This window comes from Stegodyphus dumicola, chromosome X2 (genome assembly GCF_044657685.1).
Source record: "Stegodyphus dumicola isolate Sdum_Otavi_A_Nest chromosome X2, ASM4465768v1".
Lineage (NCBI taxonomy): Eukaryota > Metazoa > Arthropoda > Arachnida > Araneae > Eresidae > Stegodyphus > Stegodyphus dumicola.
The window spans coordinates 42,866,586-42,881,920 of NC_140781.1; the positions used below are offsets into that span (position 1 = coordinate 42,866,586).

At 32.7% G+C, this 15,335-nt stretch overlaps 1 protein-coding gene across 2 annotated transcripts in view; it reads left to right on the forward strand.

The window, feature by feature from the left end:
- The first annotated feature begins 469 nt into the window (after positions 1 to 469).
- The window catches only part of LOC118196211 (toll-like receptor 4), a 40,730-nt gene continuing 25,864 nt past the window's right edge, over positions 470 to 15,335 (forward strand). The window contains exons 1-2 of one of the 2 annotated variants that reach the window (XM_085810001.1): positions 470 to 634; positions 12,112 to 12,249. The gene's annotated coding sequence lies outside the window, so the exon portion shown is untranslated. The remainder of the gene's footprint in view (positions 635 to 12,111; positions 12,250 to 15,335) is intronic. The other variant, XM_085810000.1, reaches the window with a different exon arrangement.

The following is a 15,335-nucleotide window of genomic DNA, read 5'->3' on the forward strand; positions in this document are numbered from 1 at the left end:
CTGTAAAACCTCAAAAGTTGTTACTACTGATTTACGAAATTGAAGGTGCCTTAAAATATTTGGCAATCCATGTGAAGTTGAGGACGGGGATGCATTACTGAAAATTGGCTGAAATTTTAAACATCACTTTTAAAACCTTGTAGGGATTTATATTTATTTTAAATAATAATTTAAAATTTTGATTAAAAATCTCCTATAAGCCTTCATTCCCCTAATTGTCAGTGCCAGAATAGTTAAATGTTGTAAATGCGCGCGTGAACGCATGCAAATTTTCTATGTTGAAGGAAGTAGTTAAAAGTCGAGTTTTGGTAGGATAATGTTGGAGACGGCTGCTGCAGACAAACGATTACGTAACGGCTCAGCGAAGGTCGACAGAAGGAGCGCCACATTTCATTGGACTATTTTTTATTATTCTTATTTTTTTCTTTAACTGCGAACTAAGCGGGGAAATTCCCTTTTCACTCAGTTATATGTATGCACTAGTTAAAGTAATGTAACGTTTTCAGCTTGTGTGAGATATCCATATTAAATCTTTGTAATCCCTGCTGTGATTATTTAATTTGTAACCTGCACGTTGTAGCCCTGAGAGTTGCAACAGATGAAGAGAGAGATAAAGCTGCTGTCTCTGCCGTAGGTACGTTTGCTTACTGCTGGCTGGTTCAAGTGGCTTAATTGCATTGCTTTGTTGCCTATAGCTTGGAAGGGGGTGAAGTTCGGGACCTCGCTGAGCCCTGTAGGCTAGTTTATCACTTGTTAAACATCTCAAATTTTAATTTCAATTACCTGACTTTCAATTATCACCCAAGTAGAGGCGAAGTTTGTTAGCGTCGAGTTGACGCATTGTAAATTTTAAAGAGTTAATAAAGGGTTTGAACCCTTCTTCTGTACACAGAAGAAGAGTTGAAACCCTTATCAGGAAACTACAGTTTCCTGATAAGGAAGTTAATCCACCTGGACACAACAACCTTACTAATATATATGTCTATAAGTTTTCTTAATTGATCATCTTAGATTTATTTAATTGGGCCAAGACTCCATTTATACTGTGATAAATAGGAGACAGATATAATAAATAAACCGGAGCTGGAATGGTTAAAAAAGGTTATTAGCTAGAATGGCACTTAAAAAAATTACATTTTCCTTAAAAAGATTTTAAAGTTTAAAATTAAAATTTTTTATTCCAAAATTGTAATTTGAAATTGCAAATAGTTGATTAATTACTGATCGGCGCTAAATTCTGAACTGCGAAAGGTATCTACTTAAAGTATCGTCGCGATAACTGCGCATTACGCAAAGTGCCCTGCTTTATAATATAATGTTATTGGGGCACTTCACATAAGTAGAACCACAAATACGTTCCGGATGGCAAAGGGTTAATTAGTATAACTGTTTGGAGCGAAATAACCTGTATCATTCTGTTTGAAATACTTTTATTTATTTTATTTTAATTAAATTAAACAGCAGTATTATTAATTATGAACTGTACAGATAAGAACTTAAATATTTGTTTCTAGAATGAGTACAAAGGTAGATTGTGAATAAACAAAAGCGTCTGAATATCAGAAAAATTATGCAAACTAAAAAATAAATGTTGCCCAAAATTATGAACTTAACGATCTGAATTCATTGTTCACTGCAACCGTAACTAGTCGTTACCCGCTTTTTGGCGCTAAATTTGCGCGAACTATGCCTCGTGGTGGAAAAAAATTGCTGCGAGCCTGTGAACTAAAGTAAGTCTTAATTTTAATACATTTTATTTGTATGTATTTAAATTATATTCTAATATAAATTAACTTTAATTCCGTATATTGTTGGAGGATGATACCAGAATAAAGTAAATACTTAACATCCTTACTTAATCTTTTATTAACGATACTAAAAGAATTTTTTAAAAAACTTTTACTGTATGTTTTAAAGCTCACAGCTTTCCTAGATTTATCAAAATAGTTTATAGATTTATTATTTATATAAGGGTACAGTTCTTGATTGTTTTTATGACATATTTCTTTTAGTTTTAATGTATGAAACTGTATTTTTTAATGTTTTTCAAATATGCGATTTGCAGAAAATTCTAATTTTTTGCACTTTCTGTATTTCGATCTTAACATTTAAACATAAGAACTATACTTAATGAAACTTAAGTCTAAAGTGATTTCAGGCTTAAAATATTTTTTAAAGCAAATATTACATATATTATAGTCATGTAGATCAATTAAGAATTACTAAATAATTGAAAAAACAAGAATATTAAAATTTTAATGTTTAGTTTATTTTGATCATCCACATTAAATTAATCGCATTGAATGCAATTTAAGTAATTTAATTTATATCTCATAAACTTGTGCTCAGCAAAAAATATTATAATCGTCAGTATGTCAGCATAAATTGGGGTAAGTTAAATTTTGTCTTGTTCTTTGCATGTTGCATGTTTGGTAGTTCAGAATTGTTTTCCCTCTCCGAATTCCCTCGGACAGGGATAACAATTTTGGCCGAAGCGCATTTTTGAAATCCAAGATGGCGGCCGAAAAATCGCCAAGGGCCGGTTATTTGAAACGTGCCGAAAGGTGCATTAAACTTTTTTAGAGAGTTGAAAACATTTACTGAAACTTTTATTTAAAAAATTTCGCAGCTATGTTTAGACACTGCATCCAGCTTTCGTGATCGCAGCGCCAGTCAGAAAACCGGTTGTAGTGTCAATCTCGTTCTGTCATTGAGCGGTCGCAGTGAACAGACTTGATGTTGAATAAATGTGGAGTCTTGCCTGCACATTCCCTCTGGCCAAAGAAGAAAAAACGTAGCACAGTTCACAAAATCATATCACAATATTTTGATGAAGCACAACACTAATTTGCAGATGAGACTTGATGTATTTGCAGCCACGTAAATCAGAAATTTAGGATCTGTTGTCCATTTGAAATTAGCACATGTTAATTTAATAAAATATATCTGTTTGGCATAATCCAAATTATGATCAATTATTAAATTATCAAAATCTCATTGTCTGGCATAAATATATAAAAAACAAAATTTGGGGATATGCTGCTACACATGTGAGTCAAGTTAAAAATTAAAACTAAGAACTAATACATACAATACATGATTTCACATACAGTAGCATAGATTTCACTACAATCTGTAGACACATTTGTAACTGAATAAATCCCATATTTCATACTCAAGTATTCATTTCACTGTTGTTAACAACTCTTGATTGCTATATATCTCTTACTTAACAGTTTTCAAATCATACCATTTTATCAACTCTTTTTAAATAGCATCAATTTCTTCTAATAATTTTGTAAATGTGTAAGAATGATTACTCTACAATTTTCTTTTAAAACTTAGTAATTCCAAATTTTCAAATTGTGAAAATAGCACATTTTCATTACTAGCTGGATACTTGTAATAACCACTAAATGTTCTAGAATTTTTTCCTTACTCTCTCTCTCTCTTTTTTTTTTTTTTTTTTTTCACTCACTGAGCAGGAGTGAAACCAGTTACTATGTGTTTTGAATTATTGTAAAACAGTTTAAAAAATGCCAATCTATCAGACCATTCAAAGACCTGATTAGATAATGAAGCTATGCTTTCTTTCATAGTTCTGTGAACTCGTTCTATGATCCCATTAGATTGTGGGTAATAAATGGAACTTTTTCTGTGTTCAATATTTGAATCTTTTAAAAAATTCTCAAATTCAGCCGAACAAAAATTTGACCCGTTGTCAGATAATATTATCTTTGGAATACCGAATTTTGAAAAATACAGATTCATACATCTTATGATTGTTGCAGAAGTGATATTGGTTAAAGGAATAGCCTCTAAATATCTTGAATAATGATCAATAATTGTTATTGTTGACAATTTTCACAAAAGTTTTTTGAATCTAAAAACATGCCCTTCCAGAAGTATTTCTTTTTTATGAATTCATGTTTTGTTGGTACCAAAATGTGGAGCATGAGCAATCTCTAAACAAGGTTTCACTAAAGAATTTGGAAGTAGAATTTTTTTTTCTAAATTCATTGTTTTTAAATGATGTGCTGTAGGTCTTAACTTAATCATTACTATACCATTTTTCTGATCAATAAAATATTTGCTACAAATCTCAGAATTGTTATTGTTAATTTTGTTTATGATGTCGTTAATGATTTTATCATCTTTTTGGCGATTAACTATGTTTTGAATGCTTAGTTGATTATTTTTTGGTTGAAATAAGTTAATATTGTTTACATTATGAGATTCTTCAGGAACTCTTGAAAGAAAATCAGCAGGATTAGAAAAACCAGGTATGTGCTTTAAAGTATAATCAAAATCCTGTAAATAAAATAACCATCTGGTAACAATATCAGGCTGCTTATCCAATTGCATATGAAAAGTGAGAGGCATATAGCATCAGTTAAGATAGTAAATTTTTTTCCATACAAATGTTCATGAAAATGTTTCACAGATGAAAATATGGCATAGAGCTCACGTCTAATAGATGGCATAGAGCTCACGTCTAATAGATGGATACCTAGACTCAGCAGGAGTCAGAAGTTTCGAATAAAATTATTCTACAGGAAAGAAATTGTCATCAATTTTTTGCAAAAGAATACCACAAATAGCTACTTTAGAAGCATCAGTAATTAAAAAAATTTCATGATTATCATAAATGTTTTTTATAGTAGGCTTTTCTAACATTATTGATTGTAACAGATCAAAAGCATCCTGACAGTCTTGATTCCAAACAAAAGGTACATTTCTTTTAGTCAAGTGTACTATTGGCTGAGTGATCTCAGCAAAATTATCGATTAAGTGTCTAAAATAACTCATCATACCAAGAAAAGCTTGAACTTGTTTAACATCTTTTGGAATAGGGAATTTTGAAACCTTTGCTATATTACCTTCAGAAGGAGAAAAACCTGCTTTAGAAATGTTAAAACCTAAATAAAATATATCAGATTTGCATAACTGCACTTTAGCTGGATCCAAACTCAAATTGAATGCTCTTAGCCTATCAAAAACCTTTTGAAGAATTACCTTCAATTCAGATACACTGTCAGCAGCAACAATAATATCATCCAGAAAAAACTGAACATTACTACCTTTGATATCATTTAAACGTTTTGAAATTAGTGTGTGGAAATAAGAAGTACTATTGCGTGAACCAAAGGGAAGTCTACAGGGATGAAAATTGCCAAGTTCAGTGCAAAAAGCCAACTTTTCTTTATCAGACTCTTGTAACTTAATTTGGAAAAAAGCTGATTTCAAGTCGAGTACACAATATAAATTCCTACCACCAACGTTGTGTAAAATTTCAGAAAATTTTGGTAAACAGATTTTATAAGATTCTGTGATGCTGTTTAATAGACGATAGTCTACAACCATACGAAATTTTGGTGTGTTTTTATCCTCACCAGGTAAATTCTTTTTTCTGACAAATGTAAAAGGAAAACTGTAACTGGAAGAAGATGGTGCTATTATGCCAGCCTCTAATGATTTTGAAATTTCTTGTTGTGCATACTGTTTAGCAATTTTAGGAATGGGATAAGGTCCCGTCTGAATGGGAAAATTATGAAGAAGTTCAAATTCTAGCACAACTTTATCAGTGGCTAATAAAGTGTTATAAGACTTTGAAAATACAGCATAGTTAGTCATTAACAATTCTATCATTTCACCTTTTGCTTTTTCATTTAGATGATCTAGCTTAAAATCTGATACATTTAATTCTTCTTTTCTGAGCTTAATTACTTCTTGCAGGTTTAGTGTATTTATTTGTAATATTTCATGATTTTTTGGATTGACAATATCTTCAAAATGGAATGGCACAGCAGTTCCCATGACAGAATTCTTTCTTAGAACTAATTTTTCATTCTTATTATTTTCAATGATAGTTTGAATATGGTTATAACGACCAACTGTATGCAAAGATTCATTGATATGAAATCTGTTTTTTTGATGTTTTTGGACAAAGTAAAATTTCTTTAGATTGTTTTAAAACCTCAGGTACAGCTAAGGAAATGATCTGAGATTGACCTGGCATGACAGTAATATTAGAAACCATCCTTACTGCATTTAAACTGCAATTTTTCTTTTTTGTATTGTTAACTGAATTGGTTACTGTTTTATTAGGAGAATTTTCCTTAAAGTTCAGATTGGTGTTATCAATCATGAGTTTCTTATTTACGGAATCTAACAAAATTCTGTTACATTGAATAAAGTCATACCCTAGAATCATCTGATACGTGGAATTCCAGTTGTTTTCAGTAACATAAAATAAATTCGTAAACCATTTATTTTGAATTTTAACTGCAGACATGTAAGGAATGGATGAGTCTTCAATTGTCTTTATTCTAACCATACGAGAAACAAATTCGACTTTGGAAAATTGTTTAATTTCCTCAATTACATCTGGTTGAACCAAAGATAAATTAGCACCTGTATCAAGAAGAGCTTCATAAGTCTGCGAACCAATTTTAACTTTAATTATTGGTAGATAATTAGAATTTTCAGAGCTACAAAACATTAACAATTTGGTAACATTTTTATTTTCATTATTCTTATTTTCTACTAATTTATTTTGGAGTTGATTGCTATTTCCTTCAATAATTTTTTTATATATATTTTGTCTGTTGAAATATTTTTTATGCCCCCCAGTCATTACGGATCCTTGCAATGGGTCTAAATTTAGAGTCATATCTCTGGCAAGAACCCTTAATTAATTTAAATGATTGTTATGCCTTCTTTTGTACTGACTGTTACCTCTATAAGGATGATAAGTCCTACGCCAATTATTACGAAAGTCTCTATGACCTCTGAAAGTTCTACTAGAATAATTATGTCTGTCTTGCTTAGGAAAATACCGACAATCTGTTGCTACATATATGACAAGATACATTATCAAATCTGTTCGTATTTTGAGATGTAGAAGCACTCTGATTAAATTTTGATTGTGAGCTATTCTGCATATTTTGAGACAATTCATTTATTTTATCTTTTAACTCCTGAATGATTTTATTTTGTTCAAATTTTTCTTTAAGCAGAGTATTAATTTCTAAATTTTGCTCAGCATTAATACTGTTAAGATAGGTGTTTTGGTCATTCAAAGCATTCTCTATATTACTAGCTAGTTCTACAGCCTTATCAAATGAAGATGGACCTAACATTTTAACTTCAATCCTGATATCAGCTCTAAGAGCCTCAAGAAATTTTGTGAGTTTCATATTTTCTTTTAACTTCTGCAAGCTAGGATTTTCAACCGAATCTTCATTAATGTACTTTGTGGCTGCAGTATTTATCTCTTCAGCTAATTCTCTGACAGACTGATTACATTTTTGAGATATGTTTGGAAATTTTTGCTGAATAACCTGAAAAGATTCAACTTTAGCAAATTTCTCTAAATTTTCAAAATCATTTTCCCTGGCTGCCTGTGGGTCATTGACCAAGAATTCTAGAGCTTTATCCCGACAGTTAATTTTTAGAATAATCAACTTTTTCTCATTTGGCCATTTTTCAAGTTCTGCCACACTATTTATCTGATCTAAGAAGAAGTTCACATTTTCCGAAACATTACCACTAAATGTGGGTAGAGCAGATGCTAAGGAAGTAGTCATTATGGTAGTTGACTTAAATTTTGATTTTGGCATAGATGAACTATAGTGTTACTTATCTATTTTTTACATTACAACATTCAATTTCAAACACATTAAGATACACATAAATTTTTTTGACATAAATACTTAATGCTAAATTTTGTAACATACATAAATTTACTTATGAACATGCATAATTATAGCAATAATCACTATAGGGATTACAAATTTTTTATAATTTCTTAATCAATGATCATATCATTTAGATACTTAGCATCACACTATACTTATCAAATGCACGACAATCCAATGTTAGATTATTGAATTTTACTTCTGATTTAAATATACCACATATATCTGAAATTATTTAAATATCATACATTAATTTAAGTCACATGTGCAGCAAATAATATTAGATCACACACTTTATCTCAAGTTCACAACGCGAATTGAAAAAAAAATTGTGCTTTTTTAATTATCTGAAGTATCCAGGTTCTCAACCTTAATTTTTTTTTATTTTTTTATTTTTGGAACGGCACCAAATGTAATAATAAATGGGTGCCAAATGTGACAGAAGTGTGTGGTCTAAAAGAAAATATGGAATTAAGAGTAACTTACCCCCAAAGGATGACACTTCAAATAATGTGAATTACGAGAAATTTATTATATCCTGACATCGTGAAATTTTAAATTAAAATCAAGAAAACATATCCAGACAGAAGACAATAGACGGCAAACTACTGCAGCAGTAAGAATCAGTCCTACCATTTTGAGTCCTAACCTTTCGTACACAAAATGCGTACAATTCCAATCTAGTAAATATCAGTTCATCTTCGTTACACAAAGTTACATGATAACAAAATTCAATTTTTATAGCGAAGGACTTGACTTGAATTATTATTCCAGTATATTTTTTGTGGAAACACAAGGCCAATTCTAGCATCAAGACGCAACACGTGCACGGGAATTCCTTTCGAGAACGTCTCAAGTCGTAAAACATCATTCATTTACCGCAGAAGTCAGCATCTAGATCAATTTTAGTTGAATCTTCATATCACTTACTATTATTTTTTGACAAAATCCATTTACTTGAAACTATATGGAGATGGTCGTCAGAAAGGCACGAAAAAGAACAAATTGCAGACACGCATCATCCGCGGTGAGGACGGACAGAAGCACGTCCTACCCTTTCGGAGTCTAGCCAAAGAATATGTATTGTTAAGAAGGAAAGCTTCGCAGCAGCAGGAGTGGCTCCCTCCGAACGAAAAGGACACAACTGCGCATGCGTGGAATATCTGTCGCCAAAAAGCGCCAAAGCTCGAAGCTGATTCGAAGTTCGAACAGGTTCGACGGTCACGTTTATCAAGAGTTTAAAGCTGTGTGACTCCATTTTTTCCCCTACATATTGACAGATATAAAATCAGACATCAAACTGCGATATGGATAATACAAGTTCAACTAGTAAAGCAAAAAAGCACGAAAATTCGAGTTTAAATTATCGCGAAAAGTCAAAGAACGATTCATCTTAACCCGTGTTCCTCAATTTCCTGTACGCGTGACGGAGGTGGAAAATCTCGGCCAGGTACATCACAAAGAAGGAAATTCTCGCCAACAGGTTCCGTCGCCAAATCCCTTGGCGAATTGTCCCTCTTCTTTCTAGCGGCGTAGAAGACAAACTGGTTTACATTACGTCTATGGAGCCTTTCCTTCTTTACATAGACTTTCTTTGGTCTAGCAGCAGAAGAGAGAAAACCGGTTGTAGTGGTCAATCTCGCTCTGTCATTGAGCGGTCGCAGTGAACAGACTTGATGTTGAATAAATGTGGAGGCTTGCTTGCACACTTATCAAGATAGAATTTTAGTTTAGTTTTTTAGATAGGTTTTATAGGACAACTTGCGACTGTTGTAAAAGACCGATTCATATATAGCAGTAAACATAAAAATCTAAAACTTCGGAGCAAATATCTAAGAATTCTCAAATAATTGTAAGTGAACTCACATCGAGAGAAAAAAAAAAAAAAAAAAAAAAAAAAAAAAGACTTATCCTGCGCATTAAAGGAAAAAAAAAAAAAAACTAAACTCAGTGGCGCAAACATCCCTAATGGTCCAAGGCCTGCAGTGCCCCGAAATCTGATTTGTTGACCGTGAGCCCCGTAGTGCGTAAGCATATGCCCTGAACAAGGCTTGTCGCAGGACCCCAAGCGAACTTAGTACTCATTTTATCGACCCAAGGGATGAAAGGCTGAGTTGACCTTGCTCAGCCCGGAGTTCGAACCCCGGACCTGTGGTGCTGCTGCGCGATGCGCTAGCCACTGCGCCACCGGGCCTCATCCTGCACATTTAGCTAAGATAAAATTCGTGTTCTGATGTCGCTGTCAGACAAGTGAGAAAAATCAGAACATCGTTTTTTAAAGTTGACGCTCGGGCGTTACAGGTTTTATAAGACCTGGTTGACATTTGCGTTTTGACTATGTCGTATGACTAAATATGTTCTTGTGCCTGATAAATGATTAATAATATTTCTTCTATATGAAATAGAGTCTAAAATGCTCCAAAGGCAAAGACACAGCTTTTACTAAATTTCATGTATATACTTTGGTATTATATTCATATATTGTATCATGTTGTTATTGTTTCGAATAACTGGACACTTGCAACTTAATGGATTCGTCGAAAACGGCCAATACGCATTTGTTACTTAACCGTCTCAACCCTGAAAATGTTACGCAGGGTGTACCGCAGGAAGCGAGCGAATTACATCCGCAAAAGAGAGGAAGTTCCATCCCAGTTTTGATGGAGAGATCTGTCATCTTTTTCCCTTAATATCAAATCTCTCGAGAAGTGTTTGGGCTCACCAGTATTTTAAGTGCCTCCATGCCTCCACGCCGCAGTGCCATCACATACTATACACTTACAAATTTGCAAGCCTCCTCCAAAATTCGAACCAATAGCACAATACCATAGCACAATGCTATGGTATCCGGCATCGCTAACCACTGTACCACTCAGGGCGGCTTACCTACCAAAATACTATGGGGTATAAAAAAGTCATTAAACATTAAGAAATAGTTTTTTAATTTCAAAGAGACCGGAAATGCATACAATTCAGAGGAACATTTTTCCTTTCTTCCCTGCCACTAGAAAATTTGCAATTCCTGTTGCGTTCACCATATGGTACTTCATCCGCAGCACAACAGAAAATAGCTAATATATGTAAAATGAGATGGAATTACTAAGAACTGCCCATGAAACAGTTAAAACGTTCTGGGCATCAAAGAAAACATTTAGGTACGGATCACTAAAACACGCTGTCGCATAATATCTTTTCACCTTGTGAAAAGATGGCTTTGAGTGACTTTTGTACATGCATGATTTCATGTAGTCCGATAATAAAAAGTCAGATATTGAGGTCTAGAAATCTGGATGATCATGTACGTTGATAGTGACGGCTGACCTGCCATCAGCCTGCTAGTTCGAAATCAGAACTGTATATTGAGAATTCTAGAGACAACTCCGTATACCGAATATAATTATAACTAAAATGCATAACAAAGTTCTTTAAAAAATTCAGTCTAATGCATTTCTATACTAATTACAGTGTTATTAGTTGCAAATGGAACTATACGCAAATTCCATCAACCTTTAATGACTTCTTAGTCATACTGGTTTACTTCGAACTATCACATAGAGTTTCCTATATATACATAGATACATACATCATCAACTGTTAATGACAAATTCCATCAACCGTTAATGACTTCTTAGTCATACTGGTTTTTACTTCGAACTATCATATAGAGTTTCCTATATATACATAGACACACACACACACACACACACATATATATATATATATAACAAAATACAATAGCTGCTTTAAAAAAATAATTAGCGACCTCAAAATTAACTTTGTAGATTTGACGATCTCCCCCTAAATCCATCTGTTCTCCCAAATTCGAGATTTTTCTACGTTACGTAACAACGTCAAATTAACCAATCACAGACTAGCTCTACTTATACCTCAGATTTAGTGTAAATACCCTGGCGTGCTAATTATGTCATTATTATTATGCTAGCTTCCACCTTGCTAATATATAACCCCGGGCGAAATTCCAATCAAAATTAGTTCCAATTTCTGCCCTTTCGTCAGTTATGTTTTACAAATAATAATAATAATAATAATAATAATAATAATAATAATAATAATAATAATAATAATAATAATAATAATAATAATAATAATTGGAAAAATATACAAAGATATGGCTGCTCCCTTGCAGTTTAGTTAGTAATCCAGTAGACTGAACTACTTAGGCTAATATGGACTTCACTGTGAACCAGCTGATCAGTTCATAAGAAGCAAAAGTAAAAGAGTACTTTTATTTTTATTTTAAATTCGAGGATATTAATCTTGTTATGATTGCATAAATTACTTTATTTTACATTTATATGCATTCTAAAATTATGTCTTTCAAATATTTCTTGTGAGATTTTTTAATTTATTTTCATCTGTCGTCATAATTTAAATGCATTTTTTCCACTAGATATTTTCCATACGCATTTAAGTCACATGAATGAGGAAAAGAACGATTGCGGAAATGGTAAAAAAAGAAAGATGCTGATAAAAGCGAGTAGTGCATAGTACCTGTTGGCTTCAGATCAACGGAATTCTCATGAGTCAGGTAGGCTTTATTTGCATCTCTTTCGAACCAATACGAAATTGCATGGATCTCTTTGTTAGCTGAATTTCACTAAAAATCTCTAATGATATATCGTTATAACTTTAATATAATTCTTTGTTTTATTTAATTTTATGCCACAGTCAATGCTGTTATTATGTAGTAAATATATTATTCTACAAATGTAGCTGTAAAGTCTCGATGCACCTTTTAGTTTTGCGGATAACTTTCATATGATGTGAAGCAAATAATGGAGATATTAGTCGTCATTAAATTTTGATAATAGTCGCCATTAAATTTTTCTACTGCTTTCACTAATTCTTTGTATCTCCAAATATGGATGCGTCAAATCTTTGTGCAGTTTTGCAATATTACGTGCAATATTACGGCTTGAATGTAAGCGCTTTCCTTATCATCTAAATTTAATTAGCTTCACAGTTATGTCAAGTTTGAGCCATAACGTGAGGAAAATTGAGAAAGAAGTCTTGCAGACATTAACACTATATTCATAAATATTTCGCTGATTTCGTACGACTCTTTATAAAGTAAGAAGTCAGTTTTCTATACATTTTAGTGCAAATTATCAAAGCAGGGTTTCTCACACTTTTTTACTTTTTATTTATTTTTGAACCGGTTGTTTTAACAGTTTTCTTTCGTATCCTAGTAAAAATGTTTGCGGCTTATTGGTAAATTATAAAAATTTAATTTTCACATTATTTTCCTTTATTGTGAAAGCAACAAAATTACATATAAAAATGCAAAACAGTAAAAAAAAATATTGGGAAGTGGGATGCTGTTGCTCGTTAATTAGAAGTTTTAGATCTACAGGTAAAGACTTTACTCTTAAATTTGGTTTGACATCTAATCGGTTACTGTGTTTATGTTTTAGAAAAACAAGTGTTCGAAAATCTGATTCACATTTGTATAAATTGTAACAAAGAGTATTGGAAACTTAACTGGCTTTTGTGCCAGAAATGGCTTGACGATAGAATAACCAAAAATCTATCAATGGTATTTTTCGAAGATATCTTTAAGAGTTGTATCAAAAGATAGTTCAATTTTGTATTTAATATTTGAATCCCATAATTCTGTTTTTAATTCTGTAATAATCATAATACGGTTTCAATGTCATTAACTTTAAAGATTTATGTAATCTGTTGTTGTAAAGTATGTAAAACATACTTTGCAGTTTTTGACATGATTTGAATTAAAATATTTTTCAGTTTTGTTTGCAATCCTGTCAGTTGTTCTTTGACAGCTACTGAAATTTCATTAGGCATGGAACCAATATTGTCTTCTTTTTTCTTCTCAAGTAGCTTAATAAAAACATTATAATTTCCTGCTTCCACATGAAGGACCTACAAATGAAACATTTCATTGTAGCTTCAATCTTTATTTTGCATTTTGAATACAATTACACTATTGCCTTTTAACGAAAGATTTAATATCTTTAAAAAGACAAAAGTGTCTCAAAGGTAAGATAACTTCATTAGCCAATCAAAATCACAAAACTATCTCTAAATTCAAATACTAGAGCTTAGCCGTTGGGAGATGTTGATTTAAAAGCACTGAAACTTCTCTGATTTCTAATATTTTCTTCGAAGCTTTCTCTCTGGATAAAACCATTTTATTTCACAATGAAGAACAAGATGTTCATGTTCACTATTTTATGGCCCTGTGCATGTTTGATGCAACCGTACACATTGTAGATGCCATATCCTTTATTTTTGGAAAAAACCCGGCACGGACGCCTGCCATTTCGCAAACATCATTGCTGCTCAGTCCCACTCATTTTTTTCCACTCAGTGTCATTTTGACTGATATAAGCTTCAATCAAGCTTAAAATGCTTTTGTTCTTGTATGGGTTTGCAAAACGTAAATGTTTCATTAGATTTGTTCTCAAAATCATATCTCACAAAACACATTAAATTGGTGCTGTCCGCTATGTCTGTACTTTCATCATCTTCAACAGAAAAACTATTGTACTGTCCTAAACGAATTGTGGCAATTTTTTCGGTATTATCTGCTAGTTCCATGATTCTTCGCTTCACTGTGTTATTGGAGGGAGATAATGTATTTGTTTGATTTTGCTGATTTTTCGTACATAAATAAGATTGTAATATCTTCACTGCAGGAGCTTTTAACGTTTCCGCAACTGTATGAAGATGCAATTTCAGCAGTTAATTGAGGACATTTTATAAGAAGCCATAATTAGATACTCAGACGAAGCTCCATGAGAAAAATTCAAAGGCATTGTCCATTTTTAGCTATTAATTCTTTCTTCTTAATTATAAAGAAATCTAACAACTTTTTATTGTAGTTCAGATGTTTTAGTTACAACGTGGTGTGACTGGAAGCACCCTCGACGTGTATTCCGGAGATCCGGAGTTCAAATCAGTTCGAAACTCAAACTAGGCATTCCACATTTTTGACGGTCCAGCATCGACATAACATAATGACTCTACACTCGCGCCTGAACTAAAAGGTGGTGGACGATAATTTGTCCCCACCAGGATTTGGCAATAAGTTCCTCTAATCCCCAGCAGTTCTTTAAAAGAGGGGAGTATATAAGGTATTTTCTTCTTCATTTTAGCATGTAACTGGAAGCCTCTTCGACGCGTGGTGTAACTGGAAGCCTCGTCGACGCATGGTATAACTGGAAGCCTCCTCGACGCGTATTCGGGAGATCCGGAGTTCCAATCCCGGCGAGGGCACTGCACATTTTTCACGTTCCTGCATCGATATCACATTATGACTCAACAATGCATAAAATCGATGACTTATAATACACAATGGTCTTTCATTAGCACTTTTCTCAAAACCGAAATCCATGCAATCATCAGAATAGTGTCTAATCCAAAATATTTTCTACTTTTTCGTATGTGTACAGGGTCGGATTTAGACTTGATTTGAAGGCCCTAAGCTATTTGAGATATAGGGCCCTTATAAATCCAGATATTACATATCAGTGCAAAATATGGTTTTCGGATACATAGAGGTTTTTTTTGGGGGGGAGGCTAAGATATAGTTTGTGTAGCTTATACATAAATCCTGCACTGTATGCGTAATGGAGAACACCTTATGGAGCT